We start from the raw sequence: 13,920 nt of genomic DNA, 5'->3' as shown, positions 1-13,920 counted from the left end.
CTTCAGCTCTTCAGGGCTTTTCCCCCCCCCGAAAGGTTTGGTGGGAGATAGCCCGCACAGCGGACGCCAGTTGTCGGATTTTGGGGCTGTTTAGATGGTCTGGGAAAAGCCCAAGATGGCCTTGGGTCGCCCGCGTTCCAAAGGACGAGAAGAAACTTCAGATTTTTTCCCAGTCTCGGTGTTTATTAATTGCTTATCTAAAAGATTTTCTCTTGGCCTGACAGAGTTCTGCTCAGCAGTCAGCCATGGGCACACACTGAGAGCCCCTGGGGCGGCCACCTATCTTTATACCCGGAGTTACGTATACAATATTTATCATTTTTCTCCAATACCCTCTACCCTTATTAACCAGTGTTCTTTTAGTAAGGTCCAATCCCAGAGTGCCAACACCACCACAGAAGATGGAGGCCTAGAGGAAGAAGAAGAAGGAGAAGGGCACGCCCCAATTCCTCCATCTTACTTCTCTAGATCCCCCTGTACAGAAATCTTAAACCCTGTATCTCACACTCCAATTAACTTATCCCTTCACCATTCACCCCGGTGAAATCCTCCTATCCTCATACTGATGTCATCTCCCATGTGGGATCAAAGTCCAGCCACCAGACATTTCTGGCAACATTCCAGGACTCCCGAGCCCCCCAGGGGTGCTCTCGTTCACCCTGCACCCCAGTTCTGAGAGACTGAGATCCCACAGTACTCCTGGTACATCCTACAACTACTTTATAATTCACTTTGCCTTGTTTATGTTTGATCCCTCTGCAAGCACAACCAATTTGTAGGGCTATTTCCAGGGGTGGCATCTGTTTTATCTCTGCATCATCAGAAGTGCAGTCATAAGTTTTATTACATGCCCACCAACTTACTTTGTCTGCCCTCGTTCTGCTACTAGTGGCAGTGTACGTTACTTCTGGATCTGCTTCATTCTCGGAGCCTTCCCACTTAATACACCAAGGGGTGTTTGCCATATATTGGAACTTTTGAAGTATACTCACAGACCACGCACTGTCCCAAGGCTCTGTCTGGTCTTTCTGATCCTTGGCCTCACACTTCCATACCAGAGTGGTTTCTGTAACATTTTCTATGATCTTTTTATAATGTGGCAAATAGCATTGCCATTGTGTGATGCCTCCCAACTCTCCCATAGAGGTTCCTAGTGTGCCATCTCTTAGAATACAGTCTTTCTGGCTCATAGGTCTCATCCATGTTCCTATTTTCTCCCAAGTTTCCTTGACTACTTTCCTCAACTCGGGTACCTGTTTGCATGCAATTGTTTTGTTCTTTTGTATTTCAGGTAGTTTTGATGCTATGATTCCCCAATTTACTGGATCTCCTGCTGCCTTTGATATTGGCAGACAGGCAGTTATTCTACTGGTGTTTTGCATTTTGGCAAAATCTTTGACCAATCCAATCATTACCTTCTCAGCCTGAATTGCATTAGAAACTTTTATCACCTGTGTTTCTGCTTGTACCTCTCTCTTCATTCTAGAATGAAGAATGATTAGTTGATCTTTTTGCATTCCACATCCCAAAGACATTAATGACCATAACATTGGCACAATTACTGATAGCATTCTTAAAGCAATTAAACACATCTTATCTGCAGCCTTGGTGGTTCCACAGTTTACACAGTCCGTGATCCAGGATGGATTTTCTTCACTCGGGTATAGTGAATCCAGGGGTCCACACCGGCTACTTTGACTGCTGTAAAGGTGGTCAGCAGTACCTGATGGGGTCCACTCCACTTTTCTTTCAGCGGTTCCTCGTTCCAGTTTTTAATGTACACCTCGTCTCCTGGATGTATGTTATGAACTGGATTCTCGAGAGTCAGCGGTCTATTCCACACGAGGATGCTCCGGAGCCAAGCTAAAGTTTTCCCGAGAGACAGAACATAATTATACACTTCCTGATTTCCTGTGACGTGTACATTAGGGTTAGGCTCAGGAGATTCATATGGTTTCCCATACAATATCTCATAAGGACTGACTGACGTCCCACTCCTAGGCTTTATCCGAATCCTCAACAGTGCTATTGGCAAAGCCTGGGGCCACTGCAGCTTGGCTTCTTGGCATATTTTACTGATTTGCCTTTTTAGTGTCTGATTCATCTTCTCTACCTGTCCACTTGACTGGGGTCTCCACAGTGTGTGGAGGTTCCAAGTTATCCCCAGCAATCTACTTACCTCTCTTACCACTGTAGCTACAAAATGGGGTCCCCTATCTGATGATACCCCTAGGGGTACCCCGAACCTGGGAATAATCTCCTGTAGTAACCACTTAACTGTTTCCTTTGCTTGGTTTGAAGGGCTTCTGGCCATCCAGAAAATGCGTCAATCCCCACTAACAGGTATTTGTATCCTCGAGTCCTTGGTAGTTCTACAAAATCTACCCGCCAGTAGTCTCCTGGCTCTATTCCTATCCGATTTCTTCCTAGCTGTGCCTGTCGCCTAGCCACTGGGTTGTTTTTCAAGCAGATATCACATTTGGACATTACTGATTTTGCCATTGCTAACATCCGTACTGAAATTAAACTCTGCTTTAGCAATTTTACCAATGCCTTTTCACCCCAATGACATTCGTCATGTTTAATTTGTAGAACTTCTTTCATTATCAAGGGGGGTATCACTATCTGTCCTTGTGCAGTCACATACCATCCTTCCGAAATCTTTTGTGCATTTAGCAAACGTGCCAGTCTCTCATCTTCTACTGAATATTTTGGTTTTGGAGGCAAATTGAATTGGGATACATTAAGCTTCAAAGGTATCAATGCCATTGTTGTTTGTACCTCTCGAGCAACCTGTCGGGCTGCCCAGTCTGCCTTTTGATTTCCCTCACAGATTTTGGAGTTTCCTGATTGGTGCGCTTTACAGTGTATAATTGCCACTTGTTCAGGTTTTTGTACTGCTTTTATCAATTGCAGAACTGCATCTTGTTGTTTAATGTGCGTACCTTGAGAAGACAACAGTCCTCTTTCTTTCCACAGTGCTCCGTGTACATGCACCACTCCAAAAGCATATTTTGAGTCAGTCCATATATTTATCCATTTCCCTTCACTTAATTCTAGTGCCCTGGTTAAGGCAACCAATTCTGCCTTCTGGGCAGATGTATTTGGTGGCAATGCTTTATCCTCCACTACTGTACTGACTGTTGTTACCACATATCCAGCATATCTGGTTCCGTTTTCCACGAAGCTGCTCCCATCTGTAAATAGCTCCCCTCTTTCAGATCTTCTCTTGCTGAATAGGTGTACTCTATTACTTCTACACAGTCATGCTCTAATGGGCCTTCTTCAGTTGTGGTACCTAGGAACAAAGCTGGTTTCAAAAGGTTAGTTGTTTTTAATGTGACATCATCCTGCTCAGTCAGGACTACCTGGAATTTTATCATCCTGCTTGGAGATAGCCAATGGCCCCCCCTTCTGTTCTAAGACAGTGGTTACCATGTGTGGTACATAGACATCTATGTGCCTTCCCGTAGTAAGCTTCCTGGCTTCTTGTATCAGCATCACAGTGGCTGCGACTGCCCGCAGACATGGAGGCTTATGTTGTCAAGATTTTTGGAAAAGTAGCCCACCGGCCTTTTCCAGCTTCCCAGACTTTGGGTCAGGACTCCTAGTGCTAGGCGCAGCCTTTCATGTACAAACAGCTGAAAATCTTTAGACAGATCAGGTAACCCTAATGCTCGAGCAGTTGTCAGTGCTTCCTTTAATTTTAGGAAGGCTTCTTTCTGTGGCTTGCCCCAGGGAAATGGCTGCATCTTCTGAGCTTCGTACAGGGGTTTCACAACTAGTCCATAGTCCATGATCCACAGGCGACGCCATCCTGCCTTCCCGAGGAAGACTCGCAGCTCATGTAAGTTCTGGGGCTCTGGAATAGCACAAATAGCTTGGATATGGTTAGTACCTAGTTTATGTTGCCCTTGTGAAATTTCACGTCCCAGGTAGATGACATTCTGTTGGGGAATTTGTGCCTTTTCTCTGGATACTTTATAACCTCCCATTCCCAGTGAACTTAAAATCTCAGTGGTTACCTTTATACAGGTTGCTTTTTCTTCTGTAGCTATCAGTATATCATCAACATACTGCAACAACAGGTATAGGTCTCTTGGTACTTGCCCATTTTTGGTCCAAATCTCCAGCTCCTTTGCCAGTTGGTTTCTGAATAGGGTCGGCGAGTTCTTGTATCCTTATGGGAGTCGTGTCCAGGTGAGCTGGGTCTTTCTTCTGTTCCCTGGGTTTTCCCATTCAAAGGCAAACAGTTTCCTACTTTCTTTGTCAAGGGGGATGCAGAAAAAGCCATCTTTTAAATCAATTACAGTAAACCATTTATATATCTCTTTTACGGGTTTTAGCAATGTGTAGGAATTTGTTACCACTGGATAAATGTCCTTTGTTATTTTATTTATTGCTCTCAAATCCTGCACTAATCTATATTCACCATTTGGTTTCTTTACTGGAAATGTTGGTGTATTAAATTCTACTGTATATTTATGACAGGTTCTTGAACCTGCTTTACAGGTTCCAGGTCTAGTCAGCTGTTATATTCGCCTAACACCATCGCCTTGGCAACGTTTTCCTGCTGGAACTGATTGCCCTGGTAAAACCGGTTGTTGTTTGGGCACCCTCTTTTCCAATGCCCCTCCTGTTTGCAATACACACATTGGTTTAGGCTTAACCCTTGCATAACTGGTCTTCTACCACGACTACTCCTGCCACGTCCCCTGAAATTTGGGTTCCCTTTTCCTTATATTACTGCCAAAAGATTTTCCTGCTGCCTTTTACTACCTTCTCTTTCGCAATTATTATATACCTTCCAGGCTACCTCAAGTAGTTTATCCAGATTCCTTAATTCCTCCCCTTCTAATTTTGGCAATTTCCTCCCGATATCGTCCTGTAACTGGCCCAAGAATATGAGAGCGAGCTGAACCTTTGCTTGTTCTGTGTCTATTTGGAGATCTGTGTATTTCCTTGCTTCCTTGCAGAAAGCTTGTGTGGCATTTTGGGTAGAAATCTGGATCAGCCATGTGTGCGAGCACCTTCTGTTGGCTGCATTACTGCTACAGGGTACAAGCTGCAGCCCATGGCATAACATGATGGACAGTCCCAGCTTTAGGGAGCATTTTCTGGACAAACAGCAAGGCAGATGGCAGCAGGAATTGCAAAATAATCCATCAAGTTGCACAAAATCACCCATCCTCAAGGAGGGGAACTTGGTGTCTACCTGGGCCCGCCATTCTGATACCCTCTAGAGCAGCCTGACAAATGTTACAGTTAAGGATGCTCCATAATTCCCTTTTCCTAAACAAATAGAATCTTTTGGCCTCAGCAGCTAAGAAAATTATTTCAACCAAGGTTTTGGGAGCATTCAGGGTATTTGGCCACTACTCCTGTTCAATCATTTTAAGAACCAAGGGCTAAAAATTGGCAGCAATTTATAATCTGACATTCCAATGAAGGATTTCATGTGGGTTTATGCCTTTAAAGTGACATTATTTGTCAGGACATTTGGTCAGGTGCATTGTCTGCATGTGCAGTTGCACAAGAATTGGTTTACTTAAGGCTAATTGGTGCATAATTAGAGCCACTGCCAACACAAAAGAATTTCTGCAGACCAGGGGGAGAGTGGATTTCTATCCAGGTCCAAAGGACAAATGCTGTAAAGGGGACATTGCAGTTGAGTGGTAAAAATGTAAACTGCTGCAAATTGCAGCCCAAATTTTTGTAAAACCACATGCATGACTGCCTGGCACTGCTCTCCCCAAGGCACAGAGCCCTGTCCCACTAAATGGCCCATTTTTAATGGTAGAAGGGGTTTGTGCCAAAAAATCTTTGCAGCTGGATACTCTCATTTCCCAGCACAGGGGAACCATGCAGGATGCACTTTTGGCAAGCAAAACTGCACAAAAAGCATAGGAGGAGGTGATAGTGGGGCCCTGGAAAATGTTAAAGATAGACTTTGAAAATGTTAGGCTTTGTGTTTTGCCAGATCATTGCACCTGCATAAGCAGTATGATAAATGATATAATTGTTAGATGTGATGATTGTTTAGTAATTAAATATAATTACTGTATAATCATAAGAAGAATCATGAGAAACTATGTTGGAAATTTAAGGGGGGCCACGAGGAGCCATGCTTGGCTGAAATCTATGTTTACAATAGAACAATATAAGTTTAATAATTAACATGAAAGTTATATAATGATAGAATATAAAAACATGTTCATCCTGAATGCATGTCAGAGTCAGATTTGGGTTGATACCTCTGACACCCAGAGCTCTTCAATAAAAGCACCTACATATAATCATCCTCGTGATTATGTGTTTCTGAACGCTAACAGGGGGATGCTTTGAAGAAGCTGTGATTTATTGCACTAGAAACTCAACTGAGATTGCTGGTCTGGAACATACCCAGTGGGAGCAGCACCTCAGCCTTTCTGTCATGTGCCCTGGTTATGCCACCAGCAGCTGAAGGAAAACTGTGGGCAAGTTCCGGCACTGGTGCCTTGTTCTGCAGCAGTCCAGTGGGATGATCAGCACAGAGAACTCGTTATGTTGTGTTTAACTCTCCTTCCCGAGGTTACCTTATGTTTTAGTACTGAAAGCAAAGCCAAAGGAAAAGTGCCCAGCTGTGAACTCACCTGCTGCTTCCATCCTGGCCCCACTTTCAGCTCTCCAAACCAAGGGCTCCCAGTTACCCGTGTCCAGGGCTGCTGGGAGCAATGTCCCCCTCTGCTCTGAGGTGAAGGTCACTGGAACAGGAGTCTTGGGCCACCATGCAGCCTCTTACTCCGGATGCTTCCATGAACACACAGCCCTGGCAGCCTTTACAGATGGCAAACCTTGCTCCAGCAGTGTGTGAAGATTTCAAAATGATGAAGGAACATGAGATGTGGGGAGTGGAAGCATGTAAGACAGGAATGAATATACCAGAACCCAGGAGAAGACCCTACCAGACAGTAATTAAGGTCTGACCATTGTGGTCCTATGCCAGACACAGTAAATTAGGGAGGGAGGGGTTGTCCTCCATCCCACAGGGGCAGCTGCTTTCTCTGAGTTATTATTTCAGCACTGACAGAATCCTGCACCTGCTGAGGGGAACATGATCCTACCTTTGCCAAGCAAGGAATTGCAGGGATCTGTCAAAAAGGCAATTGCCCTCTCTGCTCCCCTTGACCATAGTTTTCCCAAGAGAAGTCTCCGCTGCTCCTAGTAAAATACTTCAGACCTTCCCATCCCCAGTGCATAAAAATTTCACTTTGATACCATGGTGAAAGGAGTAGCAGTGACTCTCCCAGCCAGATCAGCATCAACTTCCCCTCTGCCCTCATACGCAAGCTCCTCAGAAGACAGCAAAATGGTCAGCAAGACAAAATCAGAGAGAAGAAAACCCTGTTGTTGGCAGAATTCCCTCATCTGTCACCCTGTCCACAGCAGCTCCTGAGAGACAGGGAAGTGCTGTGGGCAGCATTACATGCAGCCGTGTCAGAACTACAGGAGGAAACCTATCATTTTATTGATGTTTGAGAAAAGCCAAAAGATCCCGAGAAATGTCACAGTGTATACGTGTAGCACAGACACCGAAGAGGTGCAAAGCTAAATACCCTCACTCAGCTTCAGTCCTGTGCAGATTGCAGAAGGCGAAGAATGAAGCAGCAGAGCACCGAGCTTTTGTATGCAGTGAAGGAAAATGCAAAAATCCAGCAGCTGCTTATTCACAAGCACAGTCAGCTGCGTATGCTCTTGCTTCTTGAAAAACTCACCGGTGCCCTTCTTTTTTGCAGCTTCCATCGAGTTCTCTGGATCTCAGAGCCTAAAGGGAAGCGCAAGAATTTCCACAGAGGGTTGCAGGAGGACTAGGTAGAAGCACAGGAAAGTTGTCCATGAACTCCTTCCATACGAATGCTAATGTGAATTCAACAGCCAGGCGAGTGGCAGCCACCATCCCCTAGCAGTCTGAACACTGTGCACACATGCCTGGTGCTTTGTGGCTTCGTTCTTTGCCTCTTGGAAGCTGCTGTGCTCTCTGTCTCCTGGAGGCGAAGAAGCGGCTACTTCTTGCACAGATCACTGTGGCAGCAACGATAGGCTCCAGGGCGCTGCTTCTGCCAAAAGACACTCAGGCCAGGCTCTTACCTTCAGAGCGCTCTGTAGCCCTGTATTCTGCTTCTCTTGTTGTCTGCATCGTACCGAAAAGATTTCCCACTGCGTCTTGCTAGGAGAAACTGTGCCAGGACAGCACACTTGCCCGGAGCTTGCCCCTGAAACTTGTATTTGCTGCGCATTCAAGGGGCACTCCTCTTTCTTAGGCAACCTGCAAACTGTTGTCAGATCACCGTGCTCTCTGCCTGCTCCTCCCTATCTCATTGTACCAGCGGGCACATTACAGCCTCACAAAGACAAAAGATCCTGAGAGATGTCACAGTGCACACGTGTAGCACAGATGCTGAAAAGGTGCAAAGCTTTTACAAGTTTTTGCCACACCATGGGTGTACATGGCACCAAGTCTGGATTTACATTGTTTAGGTCAACTGAGAAGACAATCTCTGCCACTGCCATTTCTCCTAAACATTGAATCCCTTGTTCTATGGTCTTCCACTGGGTTTGCTGCATATAGAGATCGCTTGCATGCAGATATGTTTGTGACACGCTTCCCAGGATCCATGCCCAGAGGCTGTGAGGCTCAGCCCCTCTCATCATTCCTTGGTTGATGACGGGATCATGTGACAGGGATCCCAAATGCCTCACTTCACTACTGTCCAGAATTTTAGCCTCTCCTGCAGCATCCCAAAGATGGACTAACCAACTAACTATAGATTCATCAGGTCGTCAAGTGTAATCCTTTCTTAGACCACGAAGGTCCTTCAGGGAAAAGGACTCAAGAGTGATCTCTGATTTTGTTCTTGGCTTTGAGGGTGCTTCCCCCAGATCATCATCATCCACTGGCCGATCAGTTTTAAATGTGTGTTTTCCACCTGCCGTGGTAGGAGCAACAGCCATTGGTTGAGGCTCACTGTCTGGTTTAGCTGCTGGCTAAGGCTCTCTGTCTGGTTTAGCTACAACCTTAGTAGCTGGGGTGTTGGCTGCAGCCTGAGTGACTGGAGTATCTGCTGATTTACCTCCCTGTGTCCCTGCCTCTATCTGCTGCCCTACAGTATCTAGTAGCATATGATAAGCACATGCCAGGGCCCAGCTTATTGCAATGACCTTTTTCTCCTTAGAGTCATCATGACACTTCTCTTTCAGGTATTTCCCCACCTCAGCTGGGTTCTGAATTTGTTCACATGGAAAATCCCAGGCTACAGGGTCAGAAAATTCCTTCAGGTTTTGGCCCATATCCTCCTATTCTCCACACCACTCAGGATTTCCCACGCCTGGGTCTACTTCTGGGTCAGGGGTCTCATCAGCTCCTCTGGACATCTCAGCTCTCATTCTAGAAAAACTGAAGACCATTTAAAGGAAGCTTACCAAATTAAATACCAAGACAGTGGTATCTTTAACATTCAGGGGAAACTGAACATTCTCAAAAAATGATGTAACAGATTCAAAGGAGAAGAAGGAAAGGAAAGGTTGAAAAGCCTCATCCCCTGCTCCTCCTCTAACAAACTGGGTGCAATTACTAATAAACCCTCAAAACATGCTACTGGAACTAGGATGCAGGGTAGGACGAAGAAAACATAAACCATACATATCTTGAACAGACTCCAGTACTTTTGTAAACTCCCTATAAATCATTATCACTGAGCCCAGCACAATAGCTATTCTAATCCGTGCCCCTCTACTGTAAAAACTACGTGTTAAGGACAATACTGGAACTATTTCTGGATAAGAAAATAATCCTAGGGACCAAAAAGGTATTAAAACCTAAAAAAAAAAAAGCCTAGAGACCAGAACCACATGAAGGCCTCCACCTCAAGAGACATTACGAATTCAAGCAACTTGGCTACTGACTGCTTTATCCCAATACAGAGTAAGCACAACTAAAATGCAATCAGTGCAGGTTTTTTCCACTTTCTCGAGCCATGAGTTGGGCGCCAGAAGTTGCATTTGTCCTGGTTTAGGGCAATTTTGGGAGAAAAACCTCCAAAGGGGTTTCTTCTAGAAAAACAAATTCAAGTGGCCCCTACCCCAATGGGTTTGGGCAGATTTCCTTGGAGAAAATTGAAAAAAAACTGTTTATTTTACAGGCAAAGCATTCACCAGCACAAAAAAAATGAACAATATTAAACAATAAAACCTCTTGCTGTTCCAAAGGAGATGACAAACTCTGAAAAGTCCCCTTCGTGGGCTGTAGCTTGGCTCTCTCACTTATCTATCCCTCTGGCGCTGGAAATGCCGCAGCCCAGGCCCTGCCTGGTGGGCCACAGGTGCAAGCTGCTGGTGCTCCTCTGGGTGTTCAGTCCAGAGCAGGTTTTAAAAGGTCCAAAGAAAAAGAAAAACCACAGTCCAGGGAGCTTCTTTGCCTCAGCTAGCTAAAAACTTACTAAAAGCAAAGGAGAGCTCTGTCCCGCTGTCTGTCTGTCCCCAGACAACATAGTCCAGGAGGCAGGATGTAGGGGAGCAAGTGCAGTTTCTGACAGCAAACTGCACTTCTTCTCTCCCCCCTTCGCTCTTGGAACAAGTCTAAAAGTTGCAAAACTTATTATTCAGCATAAACAGAAGAGACAATTGGGGATACAAGCATCATATAGCCAACCCAGGACACTGGCATACACTGCCAACTCATAACTTCTGTGTCAGGATTTCAAGGGCATTAATGGGTTCCTTTCTGTGACTGCGATGCACTGGACTTTCACATTCACAGAGACTTCATCTTCCATAGGTCATTTCAGTATTTAATACTCGTTCTTGGAATGTAGACAATATACCAGCAAGTACTAAGTTCCCTGCAAGCCCTGTCTTCCCAAAGGACCATTTAAAAAGATTGCTTTTCTCTTCTGACTAATCTGCCAGTATTTGGATGGAGAATTTGGTACCTGAAGTGAACCTCTTAGAAGGGATCTCATTACAGGCAATATCTCAGGCTTTCTTGAAATACTTGCTCCTTTGGATCCTAATTCCATTCAGAGTACATTTAAGATTTTTGTCACTGAAGCCGTTCAACAATGCCTCTTCTCTTATGAAATGTGATGTGCGTGACAAAGATGGATCCCCATGAAAGGTTATACACATATCAAAGTTCATCGTAAGAATGGTGGCTCCCTCCTGCAGTTACATTTGTAACTGAGTTGATATTCCAAAGCTAAATATTCCAGGCCTGTGGACACAAAAAGAAGTCATTGTCTTTTGCAAGAATTACACATCCTAGGAGGATGTGTGTTAGTTTTGATTTCTGCGGTGTTAGCCCTGTTGCAGAAAAAAGTAGGTTGTACTCTCTTCTTGTGCTCTCATTCCCCTCTCTCTGCTTTGCATGCCCTAGTTAATCTACCGGTGTGACCCATTTGGTATCATCTCATAATGCAAATTCTGCATAGTTTCATGTGCTTACAAATGCCAGTTACCAAGGAGCATAACCATTCAAGGGGCAAAGAATTGTAGGGCTGGGCAACTTCAGGTGCTGAAACTGTAAGTGGTTGAAGTCATGCCATAGTAAAGTAACAGAGCAAATCAGTTGATATAGGACTTTCAGCTGGGCACCTCTGAGAATAGCAGCTTGTCAGCAATGACACAACGATCTTTCTAGCTGTATTCCAGAAAAAGGGACACCTTCAATGGTTAAGATGTTTGGCATGAGAAAACAGCAAGAAATGTACCACGAAATACTTGAGCTGGAAAAACTGTGTTTTTTCTAGTGAGAATTTTGCAGTTGTTCTTTCTTGTCTGTGCCTTTACTTTTCACAGAAAACAGTGGGGGTTTTAATAATTTTGTTTTGTTTTTTTTTGTTTTGTCGGCCTCCCTCTTTCCACCTGCAATTAATAATTTTGCCTTTCTTTTCTGGCTTCTCTTTCTTTACTTATAGAAGGTTGCATGAGGTCATCCAATCTTGTCACAAGCATTCTCATACTGTGGAAATAAGTATAAGGTACATCTAAAGGGATAAAACAAACTCACAAAAATAGAGGTTTTTTTACAGTCTCTGTATGAGCATTAGGACACAAGATTTCTTTGAACTATGTTATGCTGAACTGATTTAACTTTTAGTCCACTCATTACTATTATTACAAGTGTTTGGCCTTTAGTACATAGCCTTTGAAATCATCCAGCCCAATATTTTGGCTAATTTTGTTTTATTTCTCGCGAGGGCTTTGTTTCTTAAGGAATATTTCAGAGCAAGAGAATCCACAGTAGAGTTCTGTTGTCATAATTGAAAGCGTCGTAAATTCTGGTACAGTTTGTGCTGGTAATACGTCTAGAAATGAAAGGTTTTAGATCTTTTTTTTTACTTTTAAATGTAACCATTATTTGAAAAATTTAAGAGTTGGGGTTTTTCCCCCCACAAAATATCCCTCTCTGAAATGTTACTCAGGGTTTACACTTAAAAGCCTACCGTGTAAAATATGTTGCTGATACTCTGCAGTAACTGCAGCTTAGCAACTAGTGATGATAACCTGGGTTAAATGACATTCCTTCTGCAGTGATGGAAACTCTGAGACTGTCTACGCAGACACACTCAACAAAGGTTACGATGGCTTAACTCCTGTCCTAAAGTTAATGTGAATTTTAAAACTTCTCAAGAAGGTGAATTCAAGCTCTTTCATTGCTCTGCGCTGGAGTCCAAAGAGAATTTCAGTGTACTTTTTGTCATTTACATCTGCCATTGCTTAGCTCTTGAACGTGAGACTCCCTCATGACTGATGAAAGTTGTCTAGCTAAGTGTGGGTCAAAGACTTGGTCCTGCTCTAGAAGGAGATGAGAAGATTTTTGCAGTCTTAGTCATCTCTACTGCTTGTGATTTCTATACAAAACCAGTGAGAAGTTTTCTGAAGGTAGTCCAGAAGCTGGCAACATGGACAGCTTAGAACTGAACACTTGCTGCAGTGCTATCACAGTGATAACAGAAAGGACTTAAAAAATTTAAAAGGGCAAACAAAGCAGTTGGAAGGCAAAAAACATCAGCCATTATTCCATTCTTCTAATATATCCTTCTTTAAATCATAATTTTCATGCAGTTTCATGGCTTGAGTTGTTATCCCTGAAAATGAATCTGAGACAGAGTAAGCTTTTTAATGGAGTAGATGTGACAAACGCAGGCCAAGTGGCATTTTTTTTTACATCAAATACAAGTCATGCTTGAGCTACCTTTTGCTTAAGGTACTTAGCACACACTTGCTCAGAATTTTACTGGCATGATTGTCATTGAAACTTTTCAAGGAAAGCTCTGAATAGCAATGTTTGTGTAAAAATAGTATTTTTTCTCCTGGATTTGTGTGAAGAAGGTAAGCTTTTTGCCATCAACAGTGTTTGTGGGAATCCTTAAAATCAGAGGGTTTTGGGAAAGCTGCAAAAGTCAGGCCTCAAAGATAGCAGAATTGCAATTATAGCTAAGCAGCAGCCATAAGATTGGTCAACAGAAAAATTATATAAGAAGCAGAAAAGTATGGACAAATAGAGCAATGGTCTGTGTATTAACACTTGCTAGAATAACTCCCTAAGCTGCTGAAAAGTATATCTAGCAAGATATTAGGAAGTTCTAGGCTTAATAATGGAGCTCTGTGCATTGTGTTTTAAGGCTTACAAGCAGGTATTGTATTCGAAATAAACAAGCACTGTTTTAACAGAGGGTACATGTGCTTATAGTGATTGGATAGAACTACTGTCAATATGTTTTTGCTTTGTGTGATTGCTCAAAAAGCATTTAAAGTAAGTTGTAACATTAGGTTCTTTTTCTGCTGCCTGGGATGTGAACGGCTGGCATCTTCCTATTGTCATAACCATGTAATGAGGCTGATGTTAGAAAACAGAATAGCTTGAGAGTCCAGTTCATGAAT

The sequence above is a fragment of the Melozone crissalis genome, unplaced genomic scaffold, assembly GCF_028551555.1.
Source record: "Melozone crissalis strain CALT ecotype California unplaced genomic scaffold, PUWL_Pcris_2 ptg000074l_1, whole genome shotgun sequence".
NCBI lineage: Eukaryota > Metazoa > Chordata > Aves > Passeriformes > Passerellidae > Melozone > Melozone crissalis.
This window is presented reverse-complemented; position numbering follows the sequence as displayed.